Source organism: Danio rerio, chromosome 4 (genome assembly GCF_052040795.2).
Source record: "Danio rerio strain M-AB ecotype USA chromosome 4, GRCz13ab, whole genome shotgun sequence".
Taxonomy (NCBI): Eukaryota; Metazoa; Chordata; class Actinopteri; order Cypriniformes; family Danionidae; genus Danio; species Danio rerio.
The window spans coordinates 62,206,460-62,222,484 of record NC_141024.2 but is presented as its reverse complement, the minus strand read 5'-3'; the positions used below and the strand labels follow the sequence as shown (position 1 = coordinate 62,222,484).

General features: G+C 43.1%; 1 protein-coding gene, 1 long non-coding RNA gene and 5 other non-coding genes across 7 annotated transcripts in view; all 7 read left to right on the top strand.

Annotated features, from left to right (window-relative positions):
* Window positions 1-16,025, top strand: part of LOC148682295 (uncharacterized) — a 560,329-nt gene that overhangs the window by 396,353 nt on the left and 147,951 nt on the right. The window lies entirely within an intron of this gene.
* znf1117 (zinc finger protein 1117) overlaps window positions 1-16,025 on the top strand; it is a gene marked incomplete in the record, with an annotated part of 481,533 nt that overhangs the window by 450,726 nt on the left and 14,782 nt on the right.
* On the top strand, window positions 114-184 carry trnag-gcc (transfer RNA glycine (anticodon GCC)). Its single transcript has one exon. It is a non-coding gene; the product is annotated as a tRNA-Gly (tRNA).
* trnag-gcc (transfer RNA glycine (anticodon GCC)) lies at window positions 273-343 on the top strand. The gene has a single exon. It is a non-coding gene; the product is annotated as a tRNA-Gly (tRNA).
* Window positions 432-502, top strand: trnag-gcc (transfer RNA glycine (anticodon GCC)). Its single transcript has one exon. It is a non-coding gene; the product is annotated as a tRNA-Gly (tRNA).
* trnag-ccc (transfer RNA glycine (anticodon CCC)) lies at window positions 2,172-2,242 on the top strand. The gene has a single exon. It is a non-coding gene; the product is annotated as a tRNA-Gly (tRNA).
* trnaa-cgc (transfer RNA alanine (anticodon CGC)) lies at window positions 5,007-5,077 on the top strand. Its single transcript has one exon. It is a non-coding gene; the product is annotated as a tRNA-Ala (tRNA).

Here is a 16,025-nt window from a genome sequence, read left to right as displayed (position 1 = left end):
CCTGGTCCGGTTCCTGGCCAATGCAAACCCTGTTTTGTGTTGCTACTCTTCCAGCTCTGGGTAACAGCCTTGCAGCAGTCACACCCCACTAGGGCTGCAATATAAGCATATCAGCATTGGTGGTTCAGTGGTAGAATTCTCGCCTGCCATGCGGGAGACCTGGGTCCGATTCCCGGCCAATGCAAATCCTGTTTTGTGTTGCTACTCTTCCAGCTCTGGGTAACAGCCTTGCAGCAGTCAAACCCCACTAGGGCTGCAATATAAGCATATCAGCATTGGTGGTTCAGTGGTAGAATTCTCGCCTGCCACGCGGGAGACCCGGGTCCGATTCCCGGCCAATGCAAATCCTGTTTTGTGTTGCTACTCTTCCAGCTCTGGGTAACAGCCTTGCAGCAGTCACACCCCACTAGGGCTGCAATATAAGCATTTCAGCATTGGTGGTTCAGTGGTAGAATTCTCGCCTGCCACGCGGGAGACCCGGGTCCGATTCCCGGCCAATGCAAATTCTGTTTTGTGTTGCTACTCTTCCAGCTCTGGGTAACAGCCTTGCAGCAGTCACACCCCTCTAGGGCAGCAATATAAGCATATCAGCATTGGTGGTTCAGTGGTAGAATACTCGCCTGCCACCAGGGTCCGATTCCTGGCCAATGCAACTCTTGTTTTGTGTTGCTACTCTTCCAGCTCTGGGTAACAGCCTTGCAGCAGTCACACCCCACTAGGGCAGCAATATAAGCATATCAGCATTGGTTGTTCAGTGGTACAATTCTCGCCTGACACGCAGGAGACCAGGGTCCGATTCCTGGCCAATCCTATTCCTGTTTTGTGTTGCTACTCTTTCAGCTCTGGGTAACAGCCTTGCAGCAATCACACCCAACTAGGAGAGCAGTAAGAGCATATCAGCCTTAGTGGTTCACTGGTATAATTCTCGCCTGCTAAGCGGGAGACCCTGGTCCGGCTCCTGGCCAATGCAAACCCTGTTTTGTGTTGCTACTCTTCAAGCTCTGGGTAACAGCCTTGCAGCAATCACACCCCACTAGGACAGAAGTATGAGCATATCAGGATTGGTGTTTCAGTGGTAGAATTCTCGCCTGCCACGCGGGAGACCCGGGTCCGATTCCCGGCCAATGCAAATGCTGTTTTGTGTTGCTACTCTTCCAGCTCTGGGTAACAGCCTTGCAGCAGTCACACCCCACTAGGGCTGCAATATAAGCATATCAACATTGGTGGTTCAGTGGTAGAATTCTTGCCTGCCACGCGGGAGACCTGGGTCCGATTCCCGGCCAATGCAAATCCTGTTTTGTGTTGCTACTCTTCCAGCTCTGGGTAACAGCCTTGCAGCAGTCACACCCCACTAGGGCTGCAATATAAGCATATCAACATTGGTGGTTCAGTGGTAGAATTCTTGCCTGCCACGCGGGAGACCTGGGTCCGATTCCCGGCCAATGAAAATCCTGTTTTGTATTACTACTCTTCCAGCTCTGGGTAACAGCCTTGCAGCAGTCACACCCCACTAGCGCTGCAGTATAAGCATATCAGCATTGGTGGTTCAGTGGTAGAATTCTTGCCTGCCACGCGGGAGACCCGAGTCCGATTCCCGGCCAATGCAAATCCGGTTTTGTGTTGCTACTCTTCCAGCTCTGGGTAAAAGTCTTGCAGCAGTCACACCCCACTAGGGCTGCAATATAAGCATATCAGCATAGGTGATTCAGTGGTAGAATTCTCGCCTGCCACGCGGGAGACCCGGGTCTGATTCCCGGCCAATGCAAATTCTGTTTTGTGTTGCTACTCTTCCAGCTCTGGGTACCAGCCTTGCAGCAATCACACCCCACTAGGACAGTAGTATGAGCATATCAGCATTGTTGGTTCAGTGGTAGAATTCTCTGCTGCCACGCGGGAGACCCGGGTCCGGTTCCTGGCCAATGCAAACCCTGTTTTGTGTTGCTACTCTTCCAGCTCTGGGTAACAGCCTTGCAGCAATCACACCCCACTAGGACAGTAGTATGAGCATATCAGAATTGTTGGTTCAGTGGTAGAATTGTCGCCTGCCACGCGGGAGACCCGGGTCCGATTCCCGGCCAACGCAAATTCTGTTTTGTGTTGCTACTCTTCCAGCTCTGGGTAACAGCCTTGCAGCAGTCACACCCCACTAGGGCAGCAATATATGCATATCAGCATTGGTGGTTCAGTGGTAGAATTCTTGCCTCCCACGCGGGAGACCCAGGTCCGAATCCTGGCCAATGCAACTCCTGTTTTGTGTTGCTACTCTTTCAGCTCTGGGTAACAGCCTTGCAGCAATCACACCCAACTGGGAGAGCAGTACGAGCATATCAGCATTGGTGGTTCACTGGTAGAATTCTTGCCTGCCACGCGGGAGACTCTGGTCCGGTTCCTGGCCAATGCAAACCCTGTTTTGTGTTGCTACTCTTCCAGCTCTGGGTAACAGCCTTGCAGCAATCACACCCCACTAGGAAAGTAGTATGAGCATATCAGAATTGTTGGTTCAGTGGTAGAATTCTCGCCTGCTACGCGGGAGACCTGGGTCCGATTCCCGGCCAATGCAAATTCTGTTTTGTGTTGCTACTCTTCCAGCTCTGGGTAACAGCCTTGCAGCAATCACACCCCACTAGGACAGTAGTAGGAGCATATCAGCATTGTTGGTTCAGTGGTAGAATTCTCGCCTGCCACGCGGGAGACCCAGGTCCCATTCCCGGCCAAGGCAAATCCTGTTTTATGTTGCTACTCTTCCAGCTCTGGGTAACAGCCTTGCAGCAGTCACACCCCACTAGGGCAGCTATATAAGCATATCAGCATTGGTGGTTCAGTGGTAGAATTCTCGCCTGCCACGCGGGAGACCCGGGGCCGAATCCTGGCCAATCCAATTCCTGTTTTGTGTTGCTACTCTTTCAGCTCTGGGTAACAGCCTTGCAGCAATCACACCCAACTAGGAGAGCAGTAAGAGCATATCAGCCTTAGTGGTTCACTGGTATAATTTTCGCCTGCCACGCGGGAGACCCTGGTCCGGCTCCTGGCCAATGCAAACCCTGTTTTGTGTTGCTACTCTTCAAGCTCTGGGTAACAGCCTTGCAGCAATCACAGCCCACTAGGACAGAAGTATGAGCATATCAGCATTGGTGGTTCAGTCGTAGAATTCTCGCCTGCCACACGGGAGACCTGGGTCCGATTCCCGGCCAATGCAAATCCTGTTTTGTGTCGCTTCTCTTCCAGCTCTGGGTAACAGCCTTGCAGCAATCAAACCCCACTAGGAGAGCAATATAAGCATATCAGCATTGGCGGTTCAGTGGTAGAATTCTCGCCTCCCACACGGGAGACCTGGGTCTGATTCCCGGCCAATGCAATTCCTTTTTTGTGTAGTTAATCTTCCAGCTCCGGCTAACAGCCTTGCAGCAATCACACCCCACTAGGACAGATATTTGAGCATATCAGCATTGGTGGTTCAGTGGTAGAATTCTCGCCTGCTACGCGGGAGACCCTGTTCTGCTTTCTGGCCAATGCAAACCCTGTTTTGAGTTGCTACTCTTTCAGCTCTGGGTAACAGCCTTGCAGCAGTATAAACATATCAGCATTGGTGGTTCAGTGATAGAATTCTCGCCTGCCACGCGGGAGACCCGGGTCCGATTCCCGGCCAATGCAATTCCTGTTTTGTGTTGCTACTCTTCCAGCTCTGGGTAACAGCCTTGCAGCAATCACACCCCACTAGGACAGCAGTATGAGCATATCAGCATTGGTGGTTTAGTGGTAGAATTCTCCCCTCCCACACAGGCGACCCGGGACCGATTCCTGGCAAACGCAGTTTCTTTTTTGTGTTGCTACTCTTCCAGCTCTGGGTAACAGCCTTGCAGCAATCACACCCAACTAGGACAGCTGTATGAGCATATCAGCATTGGTGGTTAACTGGTTGAATTCTCGCCTGCCACGCGGGAGACCCTCGTCTGCTTCCTGGCCAATGCAATTCCTGTTTTGTATTGCTACTCTTCCAGCTCTGAGTAACAGCCTTGCAGCAATCACACCCCACTAGGGCTGCAGCATTAGCATATCAGCACTGGTGGTTCACTGGTCGAATTTTTTCCTGCTATGAGGGAGACCTGGGTTCCATTCCCGGCTAATGCAATTGCTGTTTTGTGTGGCTCCTGTTACAACTCTGGTTGACGGATTTTTAGCACTCACATAACACAAAGGCAAAGAACAACTTGGGTTAGCTTTGGTGGTTCAGTGGTGGAATTCTCACCTGCCACGCTGGAGACCCGGGTCCGATTCCCGCCCAATGCAATTCCTGTTTTGTGTTGCTACACTTTCAGCTCTGGGTAACAGCCTTGCAGCAATCACACCCAACTAGGACAGCATTATGAGCATATCAGCATTGGTGGTTCACTGGTAGAATTGTCGCCTGCCACGCGGGAGACCAGGCTCCGATTCCTGGCCAATGCAAATCCTGTTTTGTGTTGCTACTCTTCCAGCTCTGGGTAACAGCCTTGCAGCAATCACAACCCACTAGAATAGCAGTATGAGCATATCAGCGTTGGTGGTTCAGTGGTAAAGTTGCCGTTTGTGACATGGGAGTTCCGTGTCCGTTTTCCGGCCAATGCAATTCCTGTTTTGTGTGGCAACTCTTCCAGCTCTGGGTAATAGCCTTGCAGCAATCACACCCCACTAGGGCAGCAATATAAGCATATCAGCATTGGTGGTTTAGTGGTAGAATTCTCGCTTGCCACGCGGGACACCTGGAGTTAAATCCTGACTAATACAGAAGTGGTTTTTTGTGGCTCCTGTTCCAGCTCTGGTTGATGTCCGTTTAGCACTCACACAAAGGCAAGGAACAAGGTAGGTCAGCATTGGTGGTTCACTGGTAAAATTCTCGCCAGCCTCACGGGACATCCGGGTCCGATTCCCTGCCCATGCAATTCCTGTTTTGTGTTGCTACTCTTCCAGCTCTGGGTAACAGCCTTGCTGCAGTCACACCCCACTAGGGCAGCAATCAAAGCATATCAGCATTGGTGGTTCAGTGGTAGAATTCTCGCCTCGCATGCTGGAGACCCGGGTCCGATTCCTGGCCAATGCAATTTCTGTTTTGTGTTGCTACTCTTTCAGCTCTGGGTAACAGCCTTGCAGCAATCACACCCCACTAGGACAGCAGTATGAGCGTATCAGCGTTGGTGGTTCAGTGGTAAAATTCCCATTTGTGACGCGGGAGACCCGTGTCTGTTTTCTGGCCAATGCAAATCCTGTTTTGTGTTGCTACTCTTCCAGCTCTGGGTAACAGCCTTGCAGCAATCACACCCCAATAGGACAGCAGTAAAAGCATATCAGCATTGGTGGTTCAGTGGTAGAATTCTCACTTGCCACGCGGGAGGCCTGGTGTCGATTCCCGGCTATAACAATTGCTGTTTTGTGTGGCTCCTGTTCCAGCTCTGGTTGACGGCCTTTTAGCTCTCACACAACACAAAGGCACGAAACAACATGGATCAGCATTGGTGCTTCAGTGGTAGAATTCTCACCTGTCACGTGGGAGACCCAGGTCTGATTCTTGGCTAATGCAATTACTGTTTTGTGATGCTACTCTTCCAGCTCTGGGTAACAGCCTTGTAGCAATCACACCCCACTAGGGCAGCAACATGAGTATATCTGCATTGTTGGTTCAGTGGTAGAATTCTAGCCTACCATGCGGAACACATGAGTTCGATTTCTGTCTAGTGCAGTTGCTGTTTTGTGTGGCTCCTTTTCCAGCTGCATGAACTGCCTTGCAGCACTGACTCCCCACAAGGGCAAAAGAACATATGTGCCAGCGTTGGTGTTTCAGTGCTAGAATTTTAGCCCGCCTTGTGGAAGACCTGGGTCTGATTGCCAGCCAATGCAGTTGCTGGTCTGTGTTGCTACTCTTCCAGCTGCATGTAACAGCATAGCAGCAATCACACCCCACTAGGGTAGGATAACGTGTTTCAGCATTGATGGTTTAGGGCCCTATCATACGCGCGGCGCAACAGTATTTTGCTAGTTTAAGCTTGACACAAGAGTCGTTTAGAGGCGTTGCGCTACGCTGTTTAAATAGCAAATGCATTAGCGCTCATATGTGCACGCATAGGCGTTCTAGTCTAAAAAGGAAGGTGTTCTGAGGCACTGCTGGCGCGTTGCTATTTTGAGAAACTAAAATAGATTTTTCATTAGACCAAAACAAACCCGGTCTAAACTCCTGTGCAGAGTTGCACCTCGCTTACACACTGCTTAATATGCACAAGAGAGCAATAGGCAAATATCTTTACATATGAAAAAATTTTAATATTAAGGATATATATAGGATATAATAAGAATAGATATAGGATATAAATATTAAGGATTAAAATATTACAAAACATATTATTTTCTAGCCTACATAAATATGAAAAATCACTGCTTTTATGTCTTCTTCATCTCGGGAGGCTTTTTCAGTTCATTCATAACAATTTGCTTATGTATAATGTTATTATTATTAGCAGTATTATTTATTACATCCATATTTATCTTTGCTTTATTAAAACAAGCTTACATTTGCCCACCTGTCAGGTTTTAGACCATATGGGGCACAGCATGTGTTTTAGGATATAACACAGGTTTTTGAACACACTTCGTTATTGTTGTTCATTTATTAGGCCCCGTTTACACTAGTGCGTTTTAGTTTTAAAACGGCGTTGTAGAATGAAAACGATCCGCGTCCACACTCGCGTTTTCCCAGCGTTTCTGAACAGCTCTCCGTCCACACCAAAACGCTGAAAACGCACATCACGTGACCACACACACACTCTCGGGCAAGCGCTCCAGCATTTCTACCCAGATGAGAGCTCTGCTTGTCGGACTGCTCATCATGCATCTCCCGCTGGATCTAATCTCACTATATTTGCTAAACGTGATATTTCATTCATGTTGTTGAGTTTTATGTTCTCATTAATCCTATAAATTTATGTTTTGTTATGTATTTTATTTATTTATTTCTTGGATTATACTACTTACTGCTGTATGCCAAAAATGCGCAAGAGTTCATTGTGCGCAAGTGTAAACAAACAGGACTTTTATTTTGACTCCGGTTGTGAATGTTGAACTTACTTCCGAGTACTTTTATGTGATTTCCTTCCTCTTCGCGGCACTGATGTTTTGGTGGTGCGTTGTAGTGAAAGCGAGCAAATAAATAATATTAAGAAGTTGAATCTGGATTGTTCTTTCATGGATGGATGATAACAACATATTGCACATAGAGATGACGGATAGAAATGAAAACTCTACAGGTTATGGGCCCAGGCGCGCCAGTGCTACAGGAGGAAGATGGCAGAGGCTAGTTTTCGACGGAGACGAAAACAACTACGAACTATGGGAAGTAAAATTTCTTGGACATTTGAGAATAATAGGTTTAAAAGAAACCATACTGTCTACCGGGGATATAGACGAGACGACAAACGAGGAGTGCTACGCTGAATTAATTCAATTTCTCAATGATAAAAGTTTGTCACTGGTGATGCGGGAGGCGACTGATGATGGCAGGAAAGCTCTGCAAATACTTCGAAATCACTACGCTAGTCAAGGTAAACCTAGAATTATCGCCCTATACACTGAACTAACTTCGTTAAAGAAGGAATCTGACGAGACGTTAACAGACTACATTATCCGAGCTGAGAAAGCGGTGACTTCGCTAAGAAACGCAAAAGAAATGATAAGTGATGGTCTGATAATAGCTATGATCCTAAAGGGACTACCAGATTCCTACAAACCTTTCGCTATTCATACTACACAGAGTAGTGAAGAGTTGACTTTTATCCAGTTCAAAAGCAAACTAAGAAGCTATGAAGAGACAGAAAAATTTGATGATAAACCCAAATCTGACAATGTGATGAAAGTACACATAGCATCCGTGACCTGCTACGGATGTGGAAATCGCGGTCATATAGCGCGCGATTGCCTCCAAAAAGGCGTACCAAAGTGGTGCAACTACCATAGAAGTTCAACACACAGTGATGAGACATGCCGCCGGAGAAAAGATGGTCACAAAGATGAAGCAAAACAGGCTGCAGACAAACAAGAGGAGCATGAGAAAGAACAAACATTTGTGTTCAAAGTCAGTCAAACATTTCTTCCAGACAACATTACACAAAATGGACTAATGGTAGACTGTGGAGCAACATCTCACATCTTAACAGAGAAAAACAATTTCACGAAATTTGACAAGAGCTTCGACCCAAAATCACACTATATGGAGCTAGCGGATGGAGCCAGGATGAACAATGTTGCATTGATGCGGGGCGATGCAGAGGTGGTACTACTGGACGTAGAAGGGAAATGCGTCAGGATCACTCTAAAGAAGGCCTTGTTCATACCATCATACCCACAGAGCATCATCTCCGTTCAAGCTGCTACAACAGATGGGGCCAAGGTGATCTTCCAGGAAGGACAGAATGAACTGATAAGCAAAGATGGAGCTGTGTTCCGCATAGAAGAGCACGAGAGACTATACTATCTGAAAACGGTAAATAACAACAAACAATGTGTTGATGTATCAGTTACTGATATGATGTCCAAGGACAAAGTGAGTCTAACTTGTGATGTTAAAACATGGCATGAGATCATGGGACATTGTAATGTTAGTGATGTCTTGAAACTACCTGAAGTGGTTGAGGGTATGAAAATCACAGGAAATACCAAATTAGACTGTAATGTTTGTACTGAGGGAAAGTTTATCAACAACAGAAATAGGAAAACTGACACAAAAGCTGGTGAGGCCCTAGAGTTGGTACACACTGACTTAGCAGGTCCCATTGAACCAACTTCTCAAGATGGATATAAGTATGCAGTTTCATTCACAGATGATTTTTCAGGGGCAGTGTCTGTTTACTTCCTTAAGAACAAGAGTGACACTATTCTAGCGACAGAGAAGTTCCTTGCAGACAGTGCACCATACGGTAGAGTCAAATGCATAAGATCAGACAATGGTACAGAATACACAAGCGATGCATTTCAATCACTCTTACGAAAAAAAGGGTATAAGGCATGATACGTCTTCCCCCTACTCTCCGCATCAAAATGGTACAGCTGAGAGACAATGGCGAACCATCTTTGAAATGGGAAGGTGTCTGCTAATAGAGAAGGGACTACCAAAAGTTCTGTGGCCTTATGCTGTCCAAACTGCAACTCACATCCGAAACAGATGTTATAATGACAGATTTAGGAATACTCCATACTTTATGTTGACAGGAAGAAAGCCAGACCTTTCTAAAATGTGGGTTTTTGGATCAGAATGCTATGCGTACAAACATAATCATAAGAAATTGGATCCTAGATGTGAGAAGGGAATATTTGTGGGGTACAGTAAAAATAGCCCAGCTTATCTGGTATACAATCCACAGACAGAAAAGGTGTCAAAACATAGATTGGTGAAATTCATTAGGAAGAGCAGTGCTGAACAACAGACACAAACCGATGAAGAATACTTAGAAATACAATACAGAGATAGGACACAGGATAGTGGGAACAGTGGTGATACCCCAAAAAGTGAGGAAAGCACAGAGAACAGGGTCCTAGATGAGAACATGGAGAGTATTGATACAGACAATACAGAGGTGTCAGAACATGATGGAACTACAGATAAAGTAGACACAGAAGACAACAAAGACAGTACTGTTCCAACTGTCACGACTAGCCAAAAACATTACCACTCAAATAGAGAAAAGAGAGCCCCAAAGTATTTACAAGATTATCTGACATACTCCAAAGATGACGAAACCAATGTGAGTGTTGATTATTGTTACAGGGCAGTGTGTGGAGTCCCCCAAACCTATAAAGAGGCCCTTATGTCACCTGAGGCTCCCGGATGGGAGCATGCTATGAAAGAAGAGATGGACTCACTTAAAGAAAATGACACATTTGAATTGACAACTCTACCAGAGGGCAGAAAGACAGTAAGGGGAAGATGGGTATATGCCCTTAAAGAAAATGCAGAAACAGGAAAAATCTTCAAAGCTAGGTATGTTGCGAAGGGATACAGCCAAACTGAAGGCATAGATTACCATGAAACATTTGCTCCTACAGCAAATCTCACCTCAGTACGGGCATTAATGCAGATAGCTGCTCAGAATAATTTCTCAGTTCATCAGATGGATGTCAAGACAGCATACTTACATGCTCCTATAGAGGAAGACATATACTTAGAACAACCAGAGGGTTTTGAAGAAACATCTGACAAAGGAGATAAGTTAGTATGCAAATTAAAAAAATCCCTATATGGCCTAAAGCAGTCTGGAAGAAACTGGTACAAACTTTTAAATGATCATTTGGAACAAAACAACTTTGAGAGAAATCATTCTGATTACTGTGTGTATAGAAAACAAATTGAAAATGAGACAATCATAGTGATCATCTGGGTAGATGATTTGATAATTGCAGCAAGCAGTGACGATCAGCTCAACAGTTTTAAAGAAATAATGAAGTCCAAATTTAACATGAAGGATTTAGGGAAAATATCTTATTTTTTGGGGATTCAGTTTGAACAAAAAGAAGGAACAATTAAAATGAATCAGAAAAGGTACATCCTCAAAATGCTTGAAAGGTTTGGAATGTCAAACTGTAAACCAAAAGCTACCCCAAGTGACTTAAAAGTTGAGTGTAATATAAATAGGGAAGAAAACAACAACGAAATTGAGAACCCCAAAGAATATCGTGAACTTGTTGGAAGCTTGATCTATGCAATGACCTGTACCAGACCAGACATTAGCTGGATAGTCAGTAAACTATCACAAACCCTTGCAAAGCCTAAAACACATGACTTAGTAGCAGCTAAACATGTTCTGAGATACCTAAAAGGTACAGCTGACTACGAGTTGTGTTACAAGAAAACAGACAATACTTTAAGTCTAATAGCATTCAGTGATTCTGACTGGGCATCTTCTGTAGAAGATAGGCGTAGCACTTCAGGATACTGTTTCAGCCTGACAGAACAAGGCCCTGCTATTTCATGGAAGTCTAAGAAACAGCCGACAGTGGCACTGTCGACCTGCGAAGCTGAATACGTTGGTCTAGCAAACACTACTCAAGAAAGCATGTACCTAACTCAACTGCTAAATGACATGGACAGTAGTGTTTACACTTGCACTACAGTGTATGGTGATAATCAAGGGGCCATTGCACTGAGTAGAAATCCAGTGAATAGATCTAGGTCCAAACACATTGATGTGAAATATCACTTTATTCGTGATGCTGTCAGTAAGGGAAAAATACATATTGTGTATTGCCCAACAGAAGACATGGTGGCAGATATTTTGACAAAATCTGTTTCAAAGATCAAAATTCTAAAGTTCAAAGGATTTCTGTTTGGGAATTAAATTTTTGTGATGACATTCTACATGGCTTAAGATGATGAGAACAAGTGGGGGTGTTGAGTTTTATGTTCTCATTAATCCTATAAATTTATGTTTTGTTATGTATTTTATTTATTTATTTCTTGGATTATACTACTTACTGCTGTATGCCAAAAATGCGCAAGAGTTCATTGTGCGCAAGTGTAAACAAACAGGACTTTTATTTTGACTCCGGTTGTGAATGTTGAACTTACTTCCGAGTACTTTTATGTGATTTCCTTCCTCTTCGCGGCACTGATGTTTTGGCGGTGCGTTGTAGTGAAAGCGAGCAAATAAATAATATTAAGAAGTTGAATCTGGATTGTTCTTTCATGGATGGATGATAACAACATATTGCACATAGAGATGACGGATAGAAATGAAAACTCTACACATGTTGTTGTCTTTATCTAACTACATAGGCCAATTCCCTAACTTTGGTGATTGGAATCTATTAAGTTACTTGTTCACGGGTAACATGTTTTGGTTAAGCGCAAAGATAAGTTAATGATTAATCCAGGTACATTGACTGATCGCTCGTCTTTATTTCCTACAATGTATAAACTTATTGTATGTTATACTTTTATAATTATCGATTATTAAAACTGATATTCACCAAAAGAGAGGGTGCGTTTCGTATTTTCACTGAAATTGAAGGATCCTCGAGGCAGTTGTTATAGGCTCCGTTTTGTTATAAATATCCACACAGTGAAGATGACGCCCATATATGCAGCACGACGCCTCAACATTTCTGCTGTCTGTTAAGTTGCTAATATTAAAAAGAAAATAGGCAGTTCCTTAAATCATGTTTACATTTTATTGTTGAGAAAGTGAAACAACGTAGCCAAGGTGATGTGAATGAAGTTATAAAGTACACTGTTCCCTTTGAAGATTTACCCGTGTCCTCCGTATGTTTTCCATATCAAACTGAGAAAGGGGAGACTGCAGCCTTGATCAAACTTGCGAAGTCTTAACTTACAAGAAGAGGATGCAAGACTGAACTGTGTGTGTAGGGTACTTAATATTGAGGAAAAGCCCCAATCAGATAGGCGAACGTTTGCAGCCCCGCCTCCGTTTTCAGATGTCTCCGTCTTTCCCCATCCACACTAAGACGGAGCAGCAGCGTTTTAGAATGAAAACGGCCTCTCCAGCGTTTTCAAAAAGCTCCGTTTTCGGCGCTCGAGAACTCCGGCGTAGTGTGGACGGATGGCGTAACCGTAACAAAACTTATGCGTTTTCAAACTAAAACGCACTAGTGTAAACGGGGCCTTAGTTTGCTGGAAATTAGAACTGAATTTAGAAATAGTTTTGAAATTAATATTTGCGCTTAACAAATGCAATTAATTATTTATAGAGTAATTGATGTCTGTGCGTAAAGGTTTCCATATCCAAGAGCGAAAGTGAAAGTAGATCATTTATCTCTCATTCTCACGCAGTAGTTTTCTGTTAAAAAAACTGTTAACTGTTTGCTTGTGAAATGCTCAGTTTTTCCACTTAGACTTACTTTACGTCCTGTAAATAGCAAATGTGCTTATGGCGCGACGCAGCTGGCTCTTAAAGGTAATGGGAGATGAGACTCTAATTGGTTTATTCTCAAAACACACCTATAACTCATTAAGAAAATTAACTCAACCCTTTTAGACCATGCGCCTTGGCGCAAAGCGGATTTTCCCGTCCTTAAATTATCAAAAATGCGTTCTGACACACCCTGAAAGCGTTTGCACCCTGCATTTTGCACTCTGCGCATGCACCGTCAAAATAGAGCCCTTAGTGGTAGAAATCTTGCCTGCTATGTGGGTGACCCAGGTCAGATTCCCGGCCAATGCAGTTCCTGTTTTGTGTTGCTCCTCTTCTAGCTGTGTCTAACAGCCTTGCAGCACTCACGCCCCACTAGGGCAACAGCATAATTTTATCAGCGTTGGTGGTTCAGTGGTAGAATTCTCACCTGCCACGCGAGAGATCTGGGTACAGTTTTTAGCCAATGCAATTGCTGTTTTGTGTTGCTGCTCTTCCAGCTGCATGTAACAGCCTTGCAGCACTCACACACCACAAAGGCAAGAAAAGACATGTGTCAACATTGGTGGCTCAGTGGTAGAATTCTTGCCTGCTTATGGCCGTACCACCCTGGGAACACTAGAGGACACTAGTGAACAATACAGGGAGTGAACAGCTGCAGTTCAGAGAAAGGGTCTCCTCCATTTTAGAATTTTTGTTTTGTGTTTTTTTTTTTTTTTGTGGACTGAAATAGAGTTTTTTTTTTTTTTTAAACCACCTGAGAGCAGCATCTTGCTAACTGGAGGGTGTGTGTTTTTTTGTTGTTTTTTTTTGCACTTTTCCTGGGCATAAAATGGATGGTTATTTGGCAAACGAAACAGGATGCAGAGACTCTCTTGGCAGATGAAACTAGACTGGATGAAGGGACAAGAATGGTTAACGACATTGGACTGGTTGATAAACAACGAGCTGGACAAAGGAAAAACTTGGTGGAAGAAAATATTTAAAAGAAGTAACAGTAATAGTGAATGCCGAAGAAGTAAATGAGGTAAGAGCTGTGGACATCATTAAAGCAGTGACAGACAAGTGTGGTCATGGGAAGATTCTGGCTTTGAGACCAAGGCAAGGAAAAGAGTTTGAACTAACTATGGAAAAGCAAGAACCATGTGAGGAATTGATCTATGAACTGTTGATTAAGGAAATGAACTGTTAAAATCAAAGAGCTGCAAAACAGGGATTATGTTGTTTCTTTCATGCACCTGCCAGTCTATCTTGATGACAGAGAAATTTTAGAAAAATTAGAAGGATGGGGAGTTTATCCCATATCAAAAATAAAAAGAAGAGTTTACACAGGCACTGACATTGAGGACGGATCAAGGTTGTTTTAAATGGTTTAAAGTGAAAGATGCCCAAAGAGGATATTATTTTATGAAGAATGTTTATTTTAATGTATTTGTTTTGTGAAATTTCTGGAGTTTTTAAATGTTAATGTTATGTGATGATGTTTTAAATAAAAAAAATAAAACAAAAAAAGCACATCTTAAGGTGAAGAAAAGGGACACTTTGCAAGGAATTGTAATAATGTCAAATGTCCAGAATTTAAACAATTTTTAAACAAGTGTGAATGTTGGATGGAAGGAGAGGAAGAAGGGGGAGCAAAACAAGAGGATGGACAGGTGCATGAAAGAAACAAGGAAGAAGATTTAAAAACAAGGGTTATGTAGGAGGAAACAAACAACATAAGGGAAGAGAGAGGAAAAAATGTGAACGAAAAACAGACGTCAGAACAAGAACAGTGGACACAAATGGAAATAACTGAGTTTTAAAAACTTTTTAAATATGGTGGAAAACGATGAACAAAATAAGACTGATCAAGCCGAAGAAATGGAAAGTAATGGAGAAAAACTGACAGATTATGTAGAGAAGAACAAAGTGGAAAGAGGACTAATAAGAAGAAGAACAATAAAGGTAAAACCAAATGTGGACAGTGCAAGAAAAAAGATGTTGACAAAGGTGCGAGTAAAAAATGTAAATAGGTATGAAGTGTTAAGAGGGCTGGAAGTGAGGTGGATTTTGTGCTCTTTGGAGTGTGAAGTTAATCTATATATTCAAATTGTATATGTATAATCTGCTTGTAGACTTGCATACCATTAAAAGAATTAAGGTGCTATGTAGAAAAGGTCATAAAAAGAAGTGGATGAGAAGAGAGCGGGACAAAGCCTGAGTAAACAACTAATGTGTCTCAGGAAATGGATAAGAATAGAGCAACACATGTGTAAACAGATGACAGAGGAGGAATTTGGAGTCAAGGGTTAAACTAGGGGGGTCTTGTGTGATATATGTAGAAATAAAGGAAAAACAGATGACAGAGGTGGAATTTGGAGTCAAGGGTTAAACTAGGAGGGATCTTGTGTAATATATGGAGAACAAAGGAAAACAACGGATGTAAAGGGGTATTTAGGTAAGGCCAGGGCATGAGTGGGACAGAACTTTTCAGACAGGGATGCTACCGGGGGTCTCCTGAAAATTCTCCATTGTTGTCGACAATAAAGTATATTCTTCTGATATTCATAACCTCCAGACTGAGTTTGATTTAGTAAGAGAAAAACCAAGAAAACCACTACAGAAGAAGATGATGAGAAATAATGTTTTTTAAACCATTTTATTTATTTTTAACATGAATTTAATTTGTGTTTCTTTTATGGAAGGGGCTGTTAGTTGAGTGACAAAAATTGGTATGCAGATGTAGAGGATGAGACTAAAAATAATGGGTGGTTTTAATATTTTAATATCTTTCATCATGTTTTTAAACATTTTATTATGGAATGCAAGAGGTTTATTGAAAGTGGAGAAATTTAAAAAAAATGTTGGTGTTATGTAAAGAAGCTGATGTGATTGTTTTGCAAGAAACAAATTGGAAAAATTTAAGTTTAAAATGGTTCAAAGTAAATGGGATGGTCAAATATATTTTAACAGTGGAGAGGATAAAGTGGGTTGTGGAGTAGTGATTTTAATAAAAAGAGGTTTATATGAAAAAGAAAAAAAGTAATATTTGAGGATGGAGTTGGGAAAAGCATGGCGATGAAATTAGAAAAAGGTGAAGATAATTTCATAATTTATAATATTCATGCATCCAATGAAAAAAATGAAAAATCGAACTTCTTT